Source organism: Anopheles merus, chromosome 2L (assembly GCF_017562075.2).
Source record: "Anopheles merus strain MAF chromosome 2L, AmerM5.1, whole genome shotgun sequence".
Classification (NCBI taxonomy): Eukaryota; Metazoa; Arthropoda; class Insecta; order Diptera; family Culicidae; genus Anopheles; species Anopheles merus.
Genome location: NC_054083.1, coordinates 36,021,029 through 36,042,787, shown reverse-complemented (window position 1 = coordinate 36,042,787; position 21,759 = coordinate 36,021,029). Strand labels below are relative to the sequence as shown.

The window sequence follows — 21,759 nt, the reverse complement described above, 5'->3', positions numbered from 1 at the left end:
ACATATCTCGATAAACGCCACGCCATCATCGCACCAGCTTTGAGACAAGAAGTAGGACAAGCAGCAGTTGCGCATAACCTTTCGGTGGCCAGCGGTAGGTGAGTTGCGCGCATGGCTAAGTTCTCTAGTATCAGGCCGGGTCCAGCTAGAGCCACCCGTAACTCGTATCCCAGCTAGCAGCACACTTCATCGATCACGAATTCGTAAAAAAAAACAACAACTCACACACAGCCTAAATGTAAAAGCCCTTTTGGTTCGTTAACAATGTTCCCCCCGTCACCCGTGTTGGTTTCCAAACAAATCGCACTCGGACGTGCAAGAGAAAGGGAAGAAAGGCAAACCTCTTGCGGCGGGGTCAGCTCGCCTGCCGTTCGATTAGGAAAGTATCGAACCGTAGGGTTCCGAAATGTGGTTTTTACGTTTATCTTCTATCGCGAAGTAATTAAGCGCACTATGGAGCTTTCCCTTCCGTCTTGGGGCAGACGGGAAAAAAGCCTTAAGAGCTTTCCGCTTGCACAACGTGCGGATTGCGACGGGTGTGATGTAAGAATAGGAATTTTGTCGCTATTTTTATTACATTTCCTGGAGCCGACGGTTGTTCCAAAAAATGTCAACGCAGGTGTTTGTTTCATGCCGCGAAGTTGCACCGTTAATTGGAGGGAACTGGTGGAATGTATTCGGCAGGGTTTAGTGATTTCCGGAAGCGTTAATGCGTTTGCTATGGCCTTTGATGTGTGGTGTCTCTTTGCAGACGCTTCACAGGAAGCTTTGGGAATTGTGTGAAGTTGTTGTCAAGGGAAATTCGATCTCTGTTAGTAGATCTTTACCATGTTTTTATGTCTTTCCTTATGAGTTACGGTCCTAACACCGAAGAGAGCATTCGAATGTCCATTACAACGTCTCACCAGACACTCAGGTCACACTGACAACAAGTAAGATCCACATATAAACTGCTTTCCAAACATCGCGCTGCTTAACCGGCTGCAACTTTGTACTTTGATTGCTAATTTTAGCAAACCCCGTATACCGTTGGACAGCATGATGATGGAAATTATGCTTCCACTTGGCAATTGGACCAACACCAAACGGTTTGACCGTCATTATGGTGGTTCGGTGCGCAAGAATCCGTCCATTCGGGAAGGGAAAGTCCCGCTCCCCCGTGTATCTATAATTGCCCGCAAGGTAATCGGCTCGGGTCGTTTGTGTGCAAAGCGGGGGCTTTTCCTGGAAAATGGGTGCAAGTTGTGGCCGGCGTGCAGAACTTCACATCTCATCCGCTCGGAGCGTTTAATGACCGACGGGCATAAAATGACCACATTTATCTATGCAGCGGGTACGAACCGGACCGCAGGGCTGAACACATGAACGTTGTGATAGGCAAATAGGCTGTGTGGTGGTGGCGGAGGTGATACTGTACGCAATGGGGTGTCGTTCTGGCGTGTGTTGTTAACCTTGAGCGTAGAGCGGAGAAGAGAAGAGCCCCTGTGTTGCGGTTAAGGAAGGTGCAACAAACTGCGGCAACGGCGAGCCGCCGTGACCGCAAATCGAACGGGAATGAACCTTAGGATGAGGTGCTAATTAAAACTGCCAAGGTGAATAGGGGGAAGGGCACGATCTCGGGCGAAAGAAAATCGGAAGGCGAAGGCAATTGCTGCGTTCCAGTGGATTAAAGATGCGAAGTGGTAGAGTGAAGGGATTTCGTTGAAAGAGTTCAGGTTCGTCGCTTGCTATTACTTCTCCCGCACGTAGCACTGATTTGGAGTTGACAGGCTGTGGACGCTTAAAGATGTTCCGATCAGGTCCGGGGTGAGATGCTATGTAGTAGGTCACAAGCTACCAAGCAAGATCAGAGCCTGGCTCGCATTTGCAATTTAGCTTCTCTGCTTGCCGTGTTGAAATAGAAAGGTTGCATTGGAACATGTTAATTGTGACAGATCTAGAATTGCGCTCTCTTGGAGAAGTGGTTCCACGAAGACGCACCGGACACCGGGGGGAAATGATAAAATATGAATTTTAAATTAACACTACACGTCGTTGACGATGTTATAATGCATCGTTTCACGCAGTGACCGGCATGGTAGAAAAATCCACCGCTTAACTCACGTGTGCCGCCTTCCCTTCGGCTGCGTACAATCTCTCCCAAGAAATGTTTTATTGCCAATGTAAACTGGCAAACATTGGTAAAAGGGTGGAGGATCGCGTACCAACGAACCACAACGACGACTGCAGCGTGCGTGGTGGCCGAAGTTTGTAGATTATTATTACAACCTCCTGCTACAGTGTGCAAAACCATGGCCAGATAGTCGTCGTAGTCGTCGTCGTCGTTGGTGGAGAGCCTCTATTTTATGAGGCATAATTATGGGTCGACCGGATCGGTTAGCTTCACTAGAAGATTTGCGCACTGGAGAAACCATCGCAAGTACGCGTTGTTGGGGATATGGTCAGCTGCGTCTGTGCGCCTCTCTCTCTCGTGTGAATTGATAAGTGAGAAGCGCTCAACCGGTGTGTTGCATTCTTGCGTCCCCGGTATTGCCATCCGTGCACTCGGTAGGGGCCTGCTGAAGAAGCTGCGGATGGTGTGGCATTGAATCTGTCTTTCCCGCCGTCGGAGCATGTCCTTCTCCCTGTAAGCGAACTCGTAACTCTTTCTTCGCTCGTACCTTTCCCGAGGAGTGTTAAATTATAGGCTTCGATTGGTAAATTTATGCTAACCGATTAATCCTACCGGAGTTCGTTCGCATGGGGGCAGATCATTGGTGGAAAATGGCGGTGTAAAAATGCATGCTAGCACGCGTGTGCTGGATATGTTTGTGTGTGTTTGTGCACGTATGCACATCGTTAAAATTATGATCGAAATGAAAAGTGACAGTGGGATGAATTTGTAGGCTTCTTTCTTAGTTCGCTACTTTTGTGCACGGGGAACTTGTTTTGCTCGCGAGCGAGTATTAGTGGCCTAGCCGGGCGGTGGACTTAAGATTGATCGCTCAATTTGGTTGGAAGGAATGGAAGGTACATGGTGAGGAATGTCTTCAGTCAGTGTCTGCTTTTCAGTGTCTCAAATTTCAGTTGGATATCATGAGGTTCAGTTTTTGATGGAGCTATGGATACGATCGAGAGTCGTTAGTATGGGTGGAAGGGGTGATTATGTGGGATTATTTGATGTCAAACAATTATTTAATACGCCCTAATGATGCCTCACAGCAGTTGAGTAATTGTTAGCGATTTGTTTAAAAACCGTTTGAGTGGTGGATTTCTTGGAAAATCTAGAAGTCTGATTATGGAGGTTTCATTTATTCGTAGATGGTTATTATTCAAACATGTTGAACTACAACTATATGCTTGTGAATGACATCGTACACAAAAAGGAATCAAGCTTTGTTTATGACATCACGTTGAACCGATTCTACCTTTACAGGCAAGTTGTCTGCCGACTGTGTCCAATAACCAATCGAAACCACCCACTCAATTCGTTCCGATCGATATCTGATCGCTTTTCCTGTCTCGGTGTCTTCTTTGCCTCTCAGAAGGACACACAGCCACACGTTCCAATGTCCCATGACACACAGAATTTGCATTCGCAGATAATCGCGAACGAAAATTACATCCAGAGCAGAACCATTCCCTCTGGACTGGGGCGGGGTCTTAATCTGCCGTCTGGCAAACTGCATGTTGCACCCACGCGTCACATTCGCCGCATTGTCTTTGCGCGCGTTTGTCAATCGAAACGGCGTGGAGCGCAACGGAGAGGGTGCTGTTGCTGCTCTGTCGGTTTTTGATTTATGCCAACGCAGCCACACCAACGATCGCGACGACGATCGGTTTTGTGCTCTTTGTTTGATTATATTGAAGGGTTTTGCGCCCGCCCGGTGGTGGCTGTCTTTCCACACTGCATCGTACTGCGCGCCTGAAAATTTCATCGCAACTTCGTCCGCCGATCGGTACGTCGATAATGGGGTGGAAATGTAGCGGTGGTTGGTGGTGCAAAAAATAGCAGACGCGAAACCCCTACGGTACGTAGTTGCTGTTTGCGTTTTATTTGTATGATCGTATGTTGTGCCCTCCCGTTAAAACCGAGCGGCGGCTGTGTGGCGAGGAATTTCTGGGGACAAACAAATTGATCGCACCGACCCGATCGATCGATAGCCCTTATGAGTGGGTAAATGATGGTAAATTTATGCAGAAAATAAATATAGCCAACCGCGTATGCTCTCCCGTTCCGGCGAGCTCTTGGGATAGCGACTAGCTCTCCTGGACAGGACGGGAAAGGCAAAGGGTGGCGCGTTGGATGAAGATCTCAACATAAAATCCCACCCCGAAATACGTCGCAGCAGCCGCTGCAGCACTGGAAGAGGATTGTCGCCACGAATAATACATTTGTTTGGACTCTCCCATTGATTTCCGTTTGGGCACAACCCCGCTCGTAAGCATAAATCCCATACGACCGTTCGGCGTCCTTCGTCGTCTCCCTTGGGCTAGATCAAAGATATACGACCTCATCTTGGAGGTCTCTCGCAGTTGGAATCGTTCTATCCCGGGCCCGGGCCCGTAGTTCGACTGATTATCGGAGATGAAATTAATCTTTTTTGTTTCCACGTTTTGTTCGGTTCGCATCAGCGCACTGCTACGGGATGTCACCGTTGAATGCTCCTTCAAGATTTCTCAGCAAGGTGATTCTGCTGGAATTGATTGAACGTTGAGCGGTTCTGTATTGTCTTCCGGGGCCGGGTGACACCGTTCAACGACAACGCCACAACGCCCGGATTAATTCGTGAAGTTGTAAATCAAAGTGTTCACATGCGAGTCTCCATCATCCAGTCTGTTTGACCGACGTGCTTTAAAACAACGCTCCAATATATAGCGCCTTTAAATTAGATTTCCAAACTAGATTTAGGTACTACCTACTCCGCCGGCAAAGGCGATCACCCACCGTTTTCTGCTTGATCGAGTTCGGCTGTCGAGTTCGATTTAGTATCCCGCTGAACGCTTAACGACTTTGGACAGCAGCGTTTCCTTTGGAGTTGTACTTGTTGGGTTGGAGGAGCGGGCGAATAGAAATCGCGATTCGCTCAGGCGACAGCAGCGAACATAAAAGTGCAGCACCGGGGTAGTTCTCCACAGCGACACACACAGGGGTCAAGCTGTGCAGAAATTGTATCAAATTACGCAAGCAGTGCGAGACCAGCCGGGTCTGACTCAATGTCAGATCGTGGGTGATCTATGGCGAGCTCCAATAGACGGACGGTAGGTGGATGTGAAGTGACCGTACTACCACCACACCACAGACACAGAAGCTCGTTCAGAAGATCGATTGAAGTTTGTCGTTTTCGTAGAAGAGACATACGTCTTCCACGCGCGGTGCCTTGGAGAGTCGGGCAGGCCTTGCTCTCCCGCTTCTCGTGAAGTATGGGTTCCACTTCATGATTGCTACATGTCACTGGGATGCGGGAACAGATGTTGCCGACCCGTCCCGTTTGTCGGCACCGGGTTTTGGGTTGGTTCTGGCTGGCGGGACGGGAGGATTTCACAAATCTGCCAACTCTCCTTCATCCAAGTGGAGAGACTAACATGCAACATGAGCTGCTTGACTTCTAGCATGCGAGGGAATGGGGGAAAAAAAACAAAACGAAACCTGGAAGACAGCTTGAAACGTGTACACGTAATGGAGTTTATAACGCGCGCAGAGATCAAGCGGAAGACTGGCGGCGAGTGAGCGGCGGACGCCAGGTGTACGTGTGCAAAAGGATCCAGTTTCTTGACAGGGACTAATTCCGTCCATCCTCCCGCACGTCCAGTCTCATTCAAACCATTACAGGCAGAGTTCTGCTTCTTTGCTTCTCCTCTGTGTGTTTTTTTTAAGGAACCCAAGTTCAAGCGGTGGCAAATTCACGCGCATATCAGGTCATTAATAAAGTAGGAAGCAGAGCCAATTTACCATCCGTGTCTAGCCGCCGAGCCTACCATCACAGCGAACGACACGAACGGCTCCAACTCTATTTTCGCGACCGGCAATTCCTACCTGACCGCCTATCATTAATTATTTGCCTCGCAGGTTGCACTCTATTTGCCGCGCCCGGTTGCTACTTGTGCGACTAGTGCCCCGAGGGGCATCAAGGCGCTTCTGGATGAGCAAGCGGGTTGAGTTGTTCCAGGGATGTGTTTTCAACAAGAAATAATACAAAAAAGAAGCGATCATTTGATCATGCATTACGGCCGTTGCAGCTTCATCACCCACATACACACACGTTTGGTGTCTTGGATCTGCTCAGCTAGAGCGAAATGTGTGTGTGTTCACGTGCTGCAAAACGGGACCAAATCTTTATCAGGTAGATGTAGATGCTTTAGGGCAACCTGTTTCAACCGTGCGGGTAAAGGGGGAACCTGATCGCACCCTTCGCACGGCTTCGGATGGATGGCGTGAATTAGTATCGGCAGGTTCGTTGCTTCCCGGTGCCATCGCCCGGTTCGCTCTACACCTGCAGCTCAAAGTCATGTGCAGATGCGCCCACGGGCGGCTCTGTTGGAAGGTTTCGGTGAGTGTGAATAAATTTAATCGCGGTACGATTGCGGGATGCTCCGAGATCGCGTGATCGCTAGCAATTAGAAGCGGACGCGAAAGATTTAGCGGCGGCGCGGATGGGTTCGTCGCTTGGCGCGACAAGGTTTGTGTCTTTTTCGTTGCGGGTTCGTGTTGTAGGATTTGCAAACCACAATTTGCCAACGTGAAATGGAACGACCTGTAGGGACCGCCGGTAGCGCTGTGGTGTTGGAGGATAGCAGGGATTTGCGTAACAGTTTTAACAGCAGGATGGTAGGGTTTTGTTGCTTCGTAGCATTTTTGGGGTTTAGAAATTTGTCGGTTTATTGCACACGAAGTTGCATTGCGGATTAACGGTGTGTAGCGACGAGCTTGTTAGTAAGAATTTATTGCACAAGCGAACGCCTTGGCGTTGGATCATCTTTGGCAAACACCGCTTATTTATAGGACACCCCAAAAATCACGGCGGAGATCATTCTTTTTCTCGGAAACCGATAACATTTCCCTTTTGGCAATTAAAATCACACAATCACACACGGCTGCGGAAAGAGAAAGGTTTATTTTTTATGGAACGGTTGAACGAATGATTACATCTTCCTTACAATTGAGAGAAAGGCCCTTCGCTCTCGTAAGGACAACCAGACAGGGCGGACGTTTTCCCATTCCTTTACTGATGCGGCTGCTGCTCCTTTCGCAACATGTAACGCTCATTTTTCATAAGTCATGTCAGGTGAAACTCAATACCACCTGGCACGGGGAAGGGATGAAAACGAAACAGCTCGGGCATAAGTGCGTCCCCGTACGGGGAAGTGTAACAATCGCCAAAATGTTGCCCCATTCGCGCAAATGAAACGAGATCAATCGGGAAGAGAATGGTTGCCCGAGCCGGCCCCCAAAGCCCTTCAAGTGATTGTGCTGCACCATGCGCCATTATGTCAGGGTGCGATGAGGGGAAATAATAATAAAAACATTCGAATTCGAATTGACAAAAGCGGCATCGGCGGTGGCGTAAAAGCTACACAGAACGCGAGACCCCGATGAGGCAGGGCGCGGCAAACATCCCGGCGATGGGAGGAGGACGATTGTTGTTGCTGTTTGTTTATAGCTTTTAAGCCGCCCAGTGGGCAAACCGGTGCACAAACCCTTTCTCCGATCGGTCGGAATGAAAGGAGTACACACGAGATGCAGGCCGCAGCACTTTAAGGACCCCCCACGTTCCAGGGGTTTTCGGGCGTCTAAAAGGAAGGAACGCCAGAAAAACACGCGCAAACTGTGCCTTCTGTGCAGCCGACCAAGAGATGACAGATTATCTCTGTTGGGTCCTTTTGTGTGTGTGGTTTGGATAAATTAATTTAAGTGTTTCTCATTAAGCCATCAGCACTTATCGCAGAAAGCGAACAGGAGGAGTGGGAGCGTATTCCGTTCGCCATTTTGTTGGGTCCTTTTGAGAACGTTCTAGCCTTTCTTGTGCTGGAGCTCGGCACAGAAAGGTGAAAAGTAACCATGTCTAATGGAAGGTTTTTCGATAAACCATGGACATTCGTCAATCAAGATCGGCTAAAGCCTGGAGTATGCGCAATCACGCCTTCAGATCGGCGATCCAATTCTTCCGACCCAATGGGCACGGGTGAAAGTAATTATTGCCATTTGATTTGAGTGCGCGCGCGGTGCCTTTCTCCAAGCGCTTTTGACGCGTTACTGGCCGGTTACTGTCAGCTTATTGTTCGCATTGGTTCACTCGCTGCCGCCCAAACCATAAATCTGTCAAAATCCGGTCCCTCTCACTGGGTTCTGTTTTGGAGTCTGGCCAGATTACTGTCAACCAGTCGGCAAAAGCTTTCTTGTTTTTGTTTGGGTTTTTTTTTCTGGACTATGTCCCACGGGCGTTGTCCGGAAGCTCCCAAAATCCGTTAGATGTTTGGTGTTTTATCGCTTACGGTACCGACGTTCGGGGGTCCGTTCTTTGGAGGTTAAAAGTGAACAAGAGACACCTGACGCACACCGCCAGATCAACAGTTTGCCGCCGAATGTTGTGTTATCTTAATAGGCTGCGTTGTAGAATAGACCGCCGTTAGAAAGACAGAGATTCGCTGGATCTAATCGAACGGTATAGTGTTAAAAGCTGTCTTGGTAGTATCATGTTAAGAATAGAACTTATTCGCTCAAGTCTAGCATTTTAGGGTCTGTACGTCAGTAGACGAAGGTTATGTGTGAGACTAAATCAATTAACTAGGTACATTTTTTACTACTTCACCTCTCACCAGCGTTGATTAATTAATACGACAGAGGTGTATAGGAGAAGCATGGCCGAAAAAAAAGATGGCTCCTGACTTCTATCAATCTACCGCCTTTGGAAGGCATTAGAGTTCTTGGGCTCCCACGAGGTAACGAAGCACAGCTCTCTAACAGGTGACGAATACCTTCCCAACAAACTAGAACAATTCTAGGCCCTCTCTCCGGGCACCCCGTGTAAAAGGGTGGGTAAAAGATAATTAATGATGATGATTATCACAAATTTGAATAATAATTAAAAAATAATTAATTCTCTTCAATTTTAACAAGCGTTTTTTTCTTCTCTCTCTCTCACACTGTGCGCCTCAATCTGCAGATCAAGAAAAAATCAAGCTGCCGGGTGCAAACGTCCCCATGCTCTAATGGACAGCGAGAGAGATCGCAACTACCCGATCTGTAGTGCCGCCCGGGCGGATGGAAGAAGTTTTCGTTAATAGATTTCTGGAAATGGCCGAAGGCGGTTTGAAGCAACAACAGCGCAGCAGTACAAAATCAATCGTCGCGAGATGATCGGAAAACATCGAACCTATTATTGCGGGGCTGTTGTTTCAAAATCAGTGTGTATGTCCAGCGTGTGCAGCGCTGTTTTTTTTATAGACTCTTTGCTGTCGCTTTTGCCCCCGTCAGGTCTTTGAACTCGCAACTGGATAGGTCCAGGGGGGGGGGGAGGGGGGGGGGCAGGTGGCGGGATGTAGTACGGGAAGGTGCAACATAAAACATATTTACGACCTTGCTCGATATCTTCCTCCTTCTGCCGGTTTCGTTCGTGGATTTGGTAGGTAAGTTTAAAACCGTCATGTTTCGTTCGTTTGAAGCTTTTGTTTTTAAAATGGCTACCATTTTTTATCCTCTCCCTTAGCCAGCCTTCTACCGAGCGTCATAAAACAGTGTCCCATCATCTGGATATCGTGCCACAGTAAACGGTGACGATGACGACGACGACGATCAAGAGTGATTTTTGACAATTTTCACCGGATGCTTGGTAAACAACAGGTATGTGGAGAGCAGGGGGGAGCATCAAAGGGACAGACATAGAATTCGGGAAAAAGCATTCATTACATTGGGGTGTTGTATAAAACGAAAGAGGGTTTTTTTATGGATTTATTGGAACGGACCGTCCCTCTCTCGAAGGTTCAATCCGCTCGCTCACGAGGTTCCATTAAACGTCTCATTAGTCATCGTCGCCGGTAGTAGATTTAGTGTTGTCTACTTTATTTAAGTGATGTTGTAAGGTTTTGTCGCTTCCGTTTGAAAGCGGTGAGCTTTTTCAGGTTTTGGTACGCTAGCCGTTGCATATCTTGGTTTGGAAATAACAAATCCAACCGTTGTCGGGAAGTATACGGGCTGCTTACGCTCAACTCTTTGCGTCACCGCGCTCAGAGTGACACGATTTGGAGTTTGAGAACGAATGCTCCAAATAAGCCCGATACGATCGATGTCGGGGTTAATTAGGAGAAATCTTTTTCCTGCTCGCAGAGTTCGAAGTCGTTAAAAAAAAGAAGTACCTCCATGTTTGGGTACTTCTCGTCCCGCTCTCCAAACGAATCTGTTTTAACTGTCCTGCCAGTTGTGATTTTCGCAACAAACAGCATAACAGCACAACCAATTGACAGGGCCGGGAGCGCAGCACACTCAAACGAAACCAGTTTGAGCAGCCGGGCGTGTGCGTTTGTGTCGATTTAAGTTAGAAGAATCGAGGAATGGAGACATGTTGAAATCCCCAAAGAATGTGTGAAGAAGCATTGCGGACACGACAAGAAGCTCGCCCAAACAGAAAGGATTACCGAAAATCCGCCTTTTTATGTCGCCTACACACAAAAAAACCGTCTCGATTTGTTTTGTCGCATGCATCCCTGCATGTCTGCAGTGCACCCTGGTGGTGGTGGTGCATAATCCATAGCATTGACTGCTTGCTCCAATGCTGCTCCGAAAAATACTGTCTTGGCGCAATATGTGTGTGCGAGTTCGTCCCACACGTGCGTAGCGGCAATGGCAGAAATGGTTGCAACGCTCTTGCCATAAGAAGCATTGCGTAGGCTGAAAGGATTTACGAAATTAAACCACACAACCAAGTTCCCCTTGGAGATGGGGCCTTGGAAGAACCATTGCGAAGAATTTCGACGGAACCGGTAAAGCTTTGGATCTTCGTGCGCTGCTCTAACTTAATTAATCCCTCATACTAATTGGAGCGTCGCAGGACATTCGGGATGTTGGCGTATCAGCCCGTACCGGGTGGTGGAGCAACATTGCTGCAATTTGAAAATCTCCTCCGGCGGACATACAATGCTGACGATGATGATGATGATGTTGTCTGGGAAGGTAGAAAGACATCACGCGCTAATCGACATCGTGACCACGTGCTTTCTGTCTGTGTGTGTGTGTGTGTGAGTGGTTGTGTCTTCCAACGCATAAGCCGTTGATTCGCGGGCGATTACTTTGATTGCACCGAAAGAGACGAACCGGTAAACATGCGGAACAAATGATGGAGAACTCTTACTGTGTAAAGGCACACACGCTTACAATGAAGAACGCACTTAAAATTAGACCACTGCGACTAATGCTTTCGTTCTCAACCGTGCCGTGTCTTCTGCAGAAAACCTCCGGGAGGTCGGCTGATCGCCGAAACACTTTTTACTGCCTGGATCTCATTAAACGGAAATTTACTTTTGATTGCAAAACGGTTGCTTCAGCAAACAGAGATGCCGAGGCGTACAGATGACAAATGAGTCCAAATTGGAGCTGGCCAAGCGTGTCGGTTGTTCTGGCGCATGAGGGAACCCGCAGACCGCTCGCCCCAAAATGTGAGGCGCGCACTAACTGGGCGCCTGCTGTGACGATTATGGAAGTCGTGAAACTGGTGTACCGATTAAAGGGCACCCGGTTGAGTTCTCGGTGCGAAAACACATGCTCTGCTGGCGCTGGCGGCTGTGTTCGGCCGTTTATCGCGCAAAGGCTTTCGGAACCATTAGGAGCATTTAAAGTGGCATCAAAGGCTTAATGGAGCGTGCGCGGAGTGAAGATTAACGCAAAGGATTAGACGCTGTTGGGTCGTGTTCGTTGACACAACCAAGGGCACGATGGTGTAAGGTTATGTTCCATCTCAAATCACTTAATGTTGGTAATCTGCAGTACATCTTTTTTTTATAATTTTAGATTGCAATCCCCAACAATCCCGCGAAGATTACACTGTCAGCATGGGAGGCTTAGCCCAGGAGAAGGTCCCAGCAATGCATGAAGGTGTCAATTTGTTACCTGTGTCGAGACACGGGGAACCGCCCACGTACGTACTGGCGAAGGTATTGAAAATGACCACGACGCCGTGGGTGTCACTGGCGCGAAACTAATCGCAAACCTCCCTGACGGATCTAGCTCCTTTGGTGGAGATAGTGCATCATCCCACCACGCACACACACACGAGAGCGCGAACAATAGCGGGCAACCGATCCGAATGAATCATCGCAAATGTGTCAAGACCGAAAGGAGGGCAAATGAACACCGACAGCCGAGGCGACTGTAAACCCCCGGGTCTGCAACAAATAGTCATAAATTATCATTACCGGCAACCAACACCACCACCGCCCCAGTTGCCAACACGCCGCTTGCAGCTTAGCCCTTTGCAAAATAAACCCGTCGGCTTGCGAGAACCCGAAAAGTGTTCGCTGCAACGTTCGCGTGGTGACAATTGCATTAATCTTGCACTACTTGGCGCGGGTGTGTTCTGTGCTGGCGGTTTGCTGCAGCAATTGATTGCCCGCAATCGGCTGGAAGCGGAGCGAACCGTTGCGAAAAAACGGCTTCGGTTTGTTAACCTCAATATTTGACCCCTGGACGGGGTGGCAGCCCGGCGCGTTCCGTGTGTTGGGAAGGCACGTGCAGCACCGTCGCTTGTGCTTTGCGTGCTTCGCGAAGATGCATCGCCCCGGGAACGATCGCTCCGGGCAGGCGCTCTGCCGCTAATGAAGTAACACATTTATTTCCGTGCGCGATCGCATTGGAAAACAGATCGGTGGACGAGACTTGGGTGGCATTGGAACTGGCTTTCCCCGTTTTGCGTTCGGCAATGGCATGATCTTTAGCGATAGAAAGTGGAGTACGGGCGCAATCGCCTCCCGCACGGGTAATGTCCGGACGATGGTGATTAGGAATTAAAAACTAGCTCTACCCCCGCTGTTCGGTGTAACGCGTTGGTGGGTCAGCAGCAGCAACAGGAATCTTCGCCGATCAAAAGCCGGATTCCACTAATTAACACTATTTATTTTACGCGTTTTAAACGCCACATGGCCTGTGTGTGTGTAGAGGGCACGCAGGATGCATCTTGCGCACCGTTGCGGTACCGCAGTTTGACCACACGCGGACACATACTTTCGCGATCTAGTATTACATTCCCCCCCCCATATCGCCCCGCCGCTGGTTTGTTTTATCACCGCCCGGCGGGGGTATAAAGTACGGCTAATAAAACTGACACACTGAGCGGCGAGTGTGGGGCGTGTGGCGGCATTTGCTGGTGGTGGCCGCCTATCTCCATGCCCGGATCGGGAAACCACTTCCCCGGGGCAAACCCAAGTGGCTGCAATACTACCCCGTGCGCTTGGTCGTGTTGCGATCGAGTTTCATCTTCGCGAGCCGGTTGCACCATTTACATGGCCACGGCCGACACCCATTTGTCCACCCCATTAAGGCGGTACGGGATATCGAGCTTTACAGCGTGCTTGCCACACTCCCCTTCCCGGTGCATCATTTTCCAGTTCCTGGCAAAAACTTAATACACCGCGCGCAAATGAGTCCACGTCCACGGGTGTCTCGTGTGCCCCGTTGGGATTAAAGGGAATTGAACCCAGGTGGGATATATCGGGTACCGTTGGTTGCAGCCACAAATGCTCGTTGCTGACGCCCGTTTCTTGAGCGATGAGTGCGAGAAATTAATTGTGGTTAATTTTTGTCGCACGGTGAGAAGCAGCAGGGAAAAGGGAATTATTTGTTGGAAAAAAAGAAAGGTCGTGCTGCGAGACGCGCATGTTTCGATGCTTAATTGTTTGTTATTTTCGGCCAAGGGCTCTTTCTCTCACTCTCGACACTAGTCGTGATGTTGTGTGGACAGCAGTTCTGTTTGCCACTTGCTCGTTGTCGGGACTTGCGCTCCGGATGAAAGAGGCCCCCTAGTAATGTCAGCACCGTAAGGTGCTGATTTTGAAATAATTTATTTGAAACGCACAGCAAGAACGGAACGCAGCAAACGAGCACGGATATGCTGTCGGTTGAGGATTGTCGTTTAAAATGAGATCACCTTACCTTGCTCGAATTGCGCCGAAATGCGCCTGACTGAGTGCAGCGTGATGTTTTTATACACCGCTGCCTTTTGGGGGGGGAGCGATTTGCATATTTAATTCCCTTATTTGCTGTGCACACAGGTGAAAAACAGGCCTTCACTGTTGCTGTTTTTTTTGTCGGTGTAAATTATTGTTGCCGCGCTAAGCTCTGAGGTATATTGATTTTTATTTTCTGCACGAAATTTAATCCAGCACGACTTTGAAACCAGACGTCGCGCGTCGATCGACATCGTGCCGCGGCATTAAGCATGCATTTTAACGGTGTGTTTGAGCAAATAATTCTGAGCAGTTACACAGATAAGGAGAGTGGAGGGGGGATTAAGAAATTTGGCATTGTGAGTTGAATGGGTTAACATTTTAATATTCTTTTCTTTTTTTTAGTTTGAGTTTGTTGGTGCAATTTCTTTGAATTAAATCAACCATCCACATGATGTATGGAAGCGTTAGAAGGGAAGTGGTTGAACAAGAGTACAGAGATAATGCTACTTGCCGTTGGCCGTTGGACTAAAAAAAACCTAAAGTGACCCGTTTTTTTTGCTCCCCGTTTCTACACCAAGACGAACAGCGGCAGCAACCAGTAAAGATGAAAACACACAGCGAACACACCAATATGTTTGCCCGTAGGAGCATTCTGCAAATACAGCCTCAGCTTCAGTTGCAACCCCAGGTTAATACCAGCGTGATCGCTCGCTCGCGATCAATTACTCCCAAACCGAAGGCGAACGAAGATTTAAAGACAATAATGTTTTATGACGCTTCATTTGTTCGGTACCCGTTCGGTGTGCAGCGTTTGCACGCGGACACACCGGGGAGCTGCCAGGAGCCACTGCGCTAGCGACAGTGCGAGCGAACGGGAAGACTGCCCCCCGAAGCGGTGACCAATTATTAAGCCAGACAGTGCCGGTGCAGTGTGTGCGTAGTAAGGAATGCAAGCAAAGTAAGGCCCGGGGAAGGCCATACTCTGGCGGCTATGCTGGGGCGGAAAAGTAATTACTCCTTGCGCTGCCCGTCGGTGCTTCCGAACGGAAGATTTGTGGTGTGTTACGCTTAAGAACGTGTAACGGTCGTCCGTTGGTGTTCGGTGCATCCGCAAGAGAAGCTCCGCCCCAAATGCTCAAACGCCCAAGATAAGCACGCGGATCGTACGCAAGGGAAAGGACGGTAAACAAATGTAATGAAGTGTGCATAATGCGTAACTAAACCCGATCGGCCGCCACATCTTGATCTTCGCAATTTCCCTTGCGCAAGAGATTGCGGCGGTTGAGGTGAAAGACGGCAAAGAAGGGAAAAAAAACGGGGAGTCATTTTTCAGCACCATTTGCTGGCCTGGACAGCTGGGCATGGGGGTGACCACTGGGGTGAAAAGGCAGATTGGCACAGAATACCCCGCCGGTTGTCGAACGACGATTTATCGCCAGCTTCTTCGTTCGCTTGCTCCGCGCGCACGGAAGTAAACGGACCCGAACGCCGCGGACCTGAACAAACAGGCCGGAACACATTGGGCCTGTCGGTCTGACAGTTTTGGTTTAGGGGTTTGTAACTTAACACCATTGTCTTATTGTGGAATGGTTTAAATGAATTGCTAGTTAGAGTTTCGGGTTTGGATATTCGAGGAGAAAAAAAAACCTTCATAAGGAGAAGGTTCGCTGAACTCGACATGTTTGTAATTGAATTTTTACCGACCGAAAACCTGCCGGGGAGAGGTTGTGCAGAGACCACACTACTACCAGATGACGCCACAGGTCATCTGTTGTGTTCCGGTTTGATTAGCAGCGCGTACATTTCGTCACACTTACCTAGAACGAGAATGAGAGAGAGAGAGAGAAAGAAGAAATCCATTAGAATGGCGTGCAGCGCAGCATGTTTGCAAAGAGTGTTCACTCCATGGAAGGAACTCATTTCGTTTACACTATTACACATGATGATGTAGGCCTGCATGATTAGTGCCGCACCGGCTGGAGAAGTAACGCACCTGGCGGTGGGTTCGGTGTGATGAGTGTGATGATGAGCCGTTTTGTCGCTTGAAAGGGTTCGTTGATAGTGATCTGGTAGCTACTCTTTTACCTCCATCGCGGACGAAGACGCACTGCAACGGTCGATGCTCTTCCATCATGATCATTACCCCCCAGCGGACATATGCCGGTGTGTGGGGCGTGCGTTAAAGCGATAAGATCTTTGATCTAGATCCGCATAAAATCATCACGGGGGAAGATGATCATATCTCTTGTACGTTTTGTACGCCAGTGTGCAACTGGGTAAGATTTTAAGGTAGCTATACAGCACCAGTAGAGAGGAGTATTACAGATGCGCGATGGTTTGATGTTTTGGAGCCGCTTCTACCAAACGTTAGGGTTAGATCTCCGACAGAGCATCGCTGTGGTACGAAGCTCGCAGAATGGGAGACTGAAACCGGTTCCGGTATCCAGCGTGGTGGTGAATCGGTTGCTAACGCTTGCAGTAATGCTACTCGCGTGGTCAAATGATCTACAATAGCGTGTACGAGCTGCGGTTGTGACCACCCATCGTGCGAAAAGGCGAAGGTCCATGCTGTACTGGGCTCTTGTGGTTAGATATATTCCACGAACTCTATTTCTCGGGCGCACTGTCCGATCGACAATTCTAGGGTAACGGAATTTGAAGTAATAAATAGTGCAAGATCGTATAGATTCTTGGGGGAACATTGGAGTTACGCGTTACGAACAGGAACTGAACCGGCTCGACTGGTCGCTGCGATCATAAAGCGGCTAGAGCGAAATATTGAATAGCTCGGAACGAGTTAGTTCCTGAATCGTGAAGATAAAATGCATTTTCATGAAGTGATCAAAACAAATTTATCACGCTCGCCTATGTACGGGAATGAACTTGATTGGTGCTACGAATCGATTGTTCCTAAGCTAGTCTTAAAGAGCGTATACCAGCAACTAGTTCGAAATTGGGAGTGACTTGAAGTTTTACCCAGAAGACGGACGAATACCCTGAAGCATCTTTGGCCAATGCTTCGACCCGTCATGGGTCTAGGGTGCTCCCGTTTTGATACGCCAATGATACACCATGTTAATACGCACCCAAGGTAAAAAAAGGTGGAAGCTATCGAATCTTGGAACAGAACGCCGTTATTTTGCGCTAAACGGATCAGTTCTCGTTTATTACGGTTATCATTGAAGATATCTGTACGTTTCTTCTTCTAAACCGCAAACAATCGATTCTACCGGTATCCAAATCAGATTACACGTTTCGGCGATTCAAATGCTGTTGGAGATTCGGGTGGTTTTGTTTAAGGCAGTGATTTGGTCAGATTAGAGAAAATGAGAAACATTAATCTAATTACTGTCATTGTGAAATTGATCGATGTGAAATGGCGGGGATTTTACAAAAGAAGATGATACTCTGTGTGTGTGTGCAGATGTCTCTGGAAGAAGCGACTTAAAGATTCCCACAACAATACGCATAACATTAAGGAACGCTTTCGGCAGTTTGGCTTTCCAAGAGACCGATCGAGCTCACAAAAGCAGCGATACGCCTAATTTGATGCCGAAGCAGTGATAAACGATCGATTGACTTTTCCCTTTCGCGCAGTGATCGACAACGTTTGCAAACAGTATGCAAATGTATAAATTTTTGGGGAACTCGACCCAACAATTCGGATGCGGATTGTAGCGCACGTTGTAAATACGTCGATCAATCGTTGAATTGTATCCGTTGCGCTGTAGGATTCTTCCCAGGGAGAAAAAAAAAACAAGCGAAGACGTTGACGTGCAGACGGAACAACAGAAGATGTATAAATATTCAACAGTTCTTGAAACTTGATCGAGAGAGAGAGTATGAAAGCGTCCTCTAACAGATAGTTCTCCAGCCAAGGATTGCTTGAAACGTTTTTATTCCCTTCAGATTCGTACCCGAACTCCACGAGTACTTGGCCCTCGCCTTTTGTCATTCCGTCCCGTCCCGTGCGGGATACGTACACCAGTACCGGACACATTCGGTTTGGGTGGCCTCCGATAATCCGTGGCGCGGTTTGTTTGCCGCTCGCGGTAGATTATTCGGGATCAGAACAAATAAATCCCAAATGCGACGCTCACGAGAACCCACTCGACCGTGTGCGAGGGCGCGGGGAGGAATGTTTTGGGGGGAAAAAAACAAAGTTCAAGTGCTCGGCATTCGTGGCAACAGTAACGAATTCTTCCACTGCTTCCTTTCTCTCTCTCTCTCTTTCCTCCCCTGTTAACACTTAACACGGCCAGCCTTCGAGATGAAGCGATTTAATTGTTGAAACGAATGTCGGAATGTTTTGCCGTTGCGATCTGATAAAAGCTGGCGCTACAGTCGGTGACCGCACACCTCTCGGTGCTGTCCCACCTCTTTAGAGTCTCGACGGTTTGTCGCTTTAGCGTACAAGGTGAGGACGTGTGGTGTTTGCGCATGCTCACACAGCGCACATTGTAAGCTTTACATTGATGCAAACTTACTGCACCGTGTTTGCCGTTGCTAGCGTTGCACGCACGCACACGAAACTGTCTGCCGTCATCGAACAAATTAGTGAAACTCCCTTTTCTTTCTACCGAAGCGCGGAGTCAGCGCTTTAAAGTAACGCATTAATCTTCTGCGGAAGAGAGTGCGAGTGAGTTCACAAAACGCCCGCTTGTGAACACGGGCTGACGGGTGAACAAATTTTTGCACCCCAATCCGCGATGCCACGACGGGGCAAGCAAGTGTTTCGCGTGTTTGGAGGTGATGCATTAACCATTTGTGTCCGGCGTATTTTTTTTTTTTTGGGGCGAGATGCATACATGCTGCAGGTGGCTATCGCATACAGGGAAGACATCGGGAACGGATGTCGTCCATTCCACACACGCAAGCGACACGATCGCGACACGAAATGCTTGCATTTTTACGCAACTGCTGCCGCACGAGTTATGGCCCGGGGGTTCGTCGCCTGCCGTACCGTCATATTCTAATTTGCCGTGCCGTTTCCTTTGCACCCTCTTGTCTTATCGTGAGGCAAGGCTGCAAACGCTTCGTGGGGTCGTGATTCGCGGCCTGTTGTGTGGATCTGCGTCGCGGTAGTTTGTTAATTTAAAATCTTCTTCGCCATAGCGATGGTCGGTCCTCCTTTGCCCATGGTCGAATGAATTCGTTTAATTTCTCGACGAACCTGCCTAGGTCCCGGTTTGCTTGGTTCGTTTTATGAGTTCAGTTGCCCATAAAAGAGTGCTGCGTTTCGTTTCCCTCTCCGGCAAGGTTTCGTGGGCCGTAAGGGGCAGGGGTAAAAAATCAATTATCGTTACAATCAGATCAGTTGGTTGGAGAGCGAGTAGGAAGAGGAGAAAGGGTCGGAAAAGAAGGAGGATCAAACATCGAAACGAAGGCCGATAGGAGGATGTACTTGGAAAGGAATTCGATTAAATGATCTTGCTTCGATCGATTGATTTTCGTGTCGGCCGCGGTCGTCTCTCGGTGGAACGAAATCATTAAACCGTTCTACCGCTCTCCGTGTGGTTCTGCTAGACTTTGTTGTTATGATCCTGAAGCTATGGCAGGAAGAATTCTTTGTATGAGTATGCTTGACGGTAGTCCCAGAGTTTGTAGTAATGCTCAATATCGGAACCATCATCAAGCGTCATCAAGCAGTTGCCGTGTGGATTAAAATTCAATTTCCGGTGCGGTTTGTAGCCGTGCGATACTCCACACCAATTGAACGTTCGGTAACTTGAAAGCGAAGTCGAAGTCGGGCGGCATCAGCAACGAAAGTAAAGCTTCGATCCGCGTGGTGTACTCGCAACGGTTGCGTTGTCCATCACTGTATTAATATGCGGCGCGTGACCAGCCTGCTCAGAATGACTGATCAATTGCCGCTTGGTCTGTTGGGTCCTGCTCGGGCAACCGGGAGCCTTAAGCGTGTGTTTACTTTGCGAAGGAGGCACCAGGACGCCCATATTTCCATCCAAAACAACAGGCACGTGTTTCGGTGACTCATTTGCGGTGACCACCAACGCAAACTAAGCAGAATGGTAAGCATAACATGCAGAGAGATTGTTGGTGAATTATGTGACATACCACTGTTTTCCATTCCATCCAATCTTAAATCGATCGTTGCTGCATACAGCGAGAGACCCCGGCTCGTTTCTACCAAGCCACCGAATGGCACGATCGGAAACAAAGAAGGGCGCCAAGGTTTTTTTTTGTTGTTGCATCAGCAACATGTCTTGCCCCCGGGCACAATCGATTGCACGGCAAGCACGTGCGCATGTTCAATGCAAAACATTGTATCCATTTTTGGACCCAACCCAACGCGAGATTGCACAATACATACTGCTAGGTGCTGTTGGACCATTCATTGTCTTTTGCTTCAAACTTTCAACTCCCGATATATCCCTGTTGCTGCTTTTGTGTGCATAGTTGATATGCAAAAGGGTGGCATAAAAAATGTGCAAAAATTTTGAAACAAAAAGATAAATCATTCGCTTTTGGTCAGCCAAAGAAATCCTACTGGAGTTGGCGGTTGGGTTTGGCTGTGTGTGTTTGTTAGGTCTAGCGTTAATCCAGTTTCTTATAGGTCATTTCAGTTTTTTTCAGAGCACTACCACGGGAGCACTCTCCAGGAGCCACACGAGCGAGCATAATTGTTATCGTGATCGTTATATCCACCTCCAACGGGTCTGGACGGCGGTCAGACCCCTGTAGAGGTATGTGGGGATCTTGTTCGCGAATGCATTTCATTGATGGCAAAAACGGTTTTTGTAACCTTTTGCTTTGCGTACGATCATGAAAATGGACTCGGGTCTCGCCAGTCTCCGGTTAGCTTATGGAGCTCGTAACATTGTTTTGTTTGGCTGTTTAAAAGCATGTCAGTCTGAGCTTACAGAGCTTGGTTTGATGTCTTGTTAGGCCCATGATGAAGCGTTTTGTCTGGTTTCGGGGATACAGTGTTGAACTGAAGTTAACATTTGTCAGGTAGAAAAATAGTAACAAAGAAATAGTACTTGACTAACATATATCAAAAACTGTCTTGAATGTAGGTCCATGCTTGGGAATTCGAATTTCTGAGTTGATGTGTTTGTTTCCAAACCATCCCACTGTTAGCCTAGCTATGTACAACTGTTTACCAGTCCAACGGAACAACAACGAATCCCTGCTGTTCGATATGCCTAAACATGATTGGACCCTATCGGGCCAATCTCTCGGGGTCAGCAAGTATCCTAGCGCTAGTCGAATGTGGAGCACATGCACAGCCCGTCCGAACTGCACAGCACGATGACTCGCATAAGCACGAAGAGTCAAATGTCAAGTCGATAATGGAAACACATATCCCCAGCATCCCACGCTAAGATTTGAGTTCGTGGCGGCGGCGGCTTGTCGGAATTTGATGAACATGAATAATAAAGATTTCTTTCTCCTGCTCAAAACGGTACTTGTCTAGCCGTGAGACAAGGGTTGTGTGAGGCAGAAATCTTACCGGGATCTGCCACCAACCGGCAGCATCACACGGGAGGCACCACCTCACCTCGCAAACGGTACAACCTGTCAACGATCGCTTCAACCCGGGACCGCACGGGCAGCAGTGGGCTAGGTTCGTCTTTCGGGAGTCACAGTGTCGCTGTCAGTGCC

General features: G+C 48.5%; 1 protein-coding gene and 1 long non-coding RNA gene across 2 annotated transcripts in view; one reads left to right on the top strand and one right to left on the bottom strand.

The window, feature by feature from the left end:
* Positions 1 to 21,759, bottom strand: part of LOC121593002 (fringe glycosyltransferase) — a 123,899-nt gene that overhangs the window by 28,985 nt on the left and 73,155 nt on the right. The window lies entirely within an intron of this gene.
* On the top strand, positions 9,522 to 10,406 carry LOC121593009. The gene is made up of 3 exons (XR_006004713.1): positions 9,522 to 9,606; positions 9,687 to 9,820; positions 10,304 to 10,406. It is a non-coding gene; the product is annotated as an uncharacterized LOC121593009 (long non-coding RNA).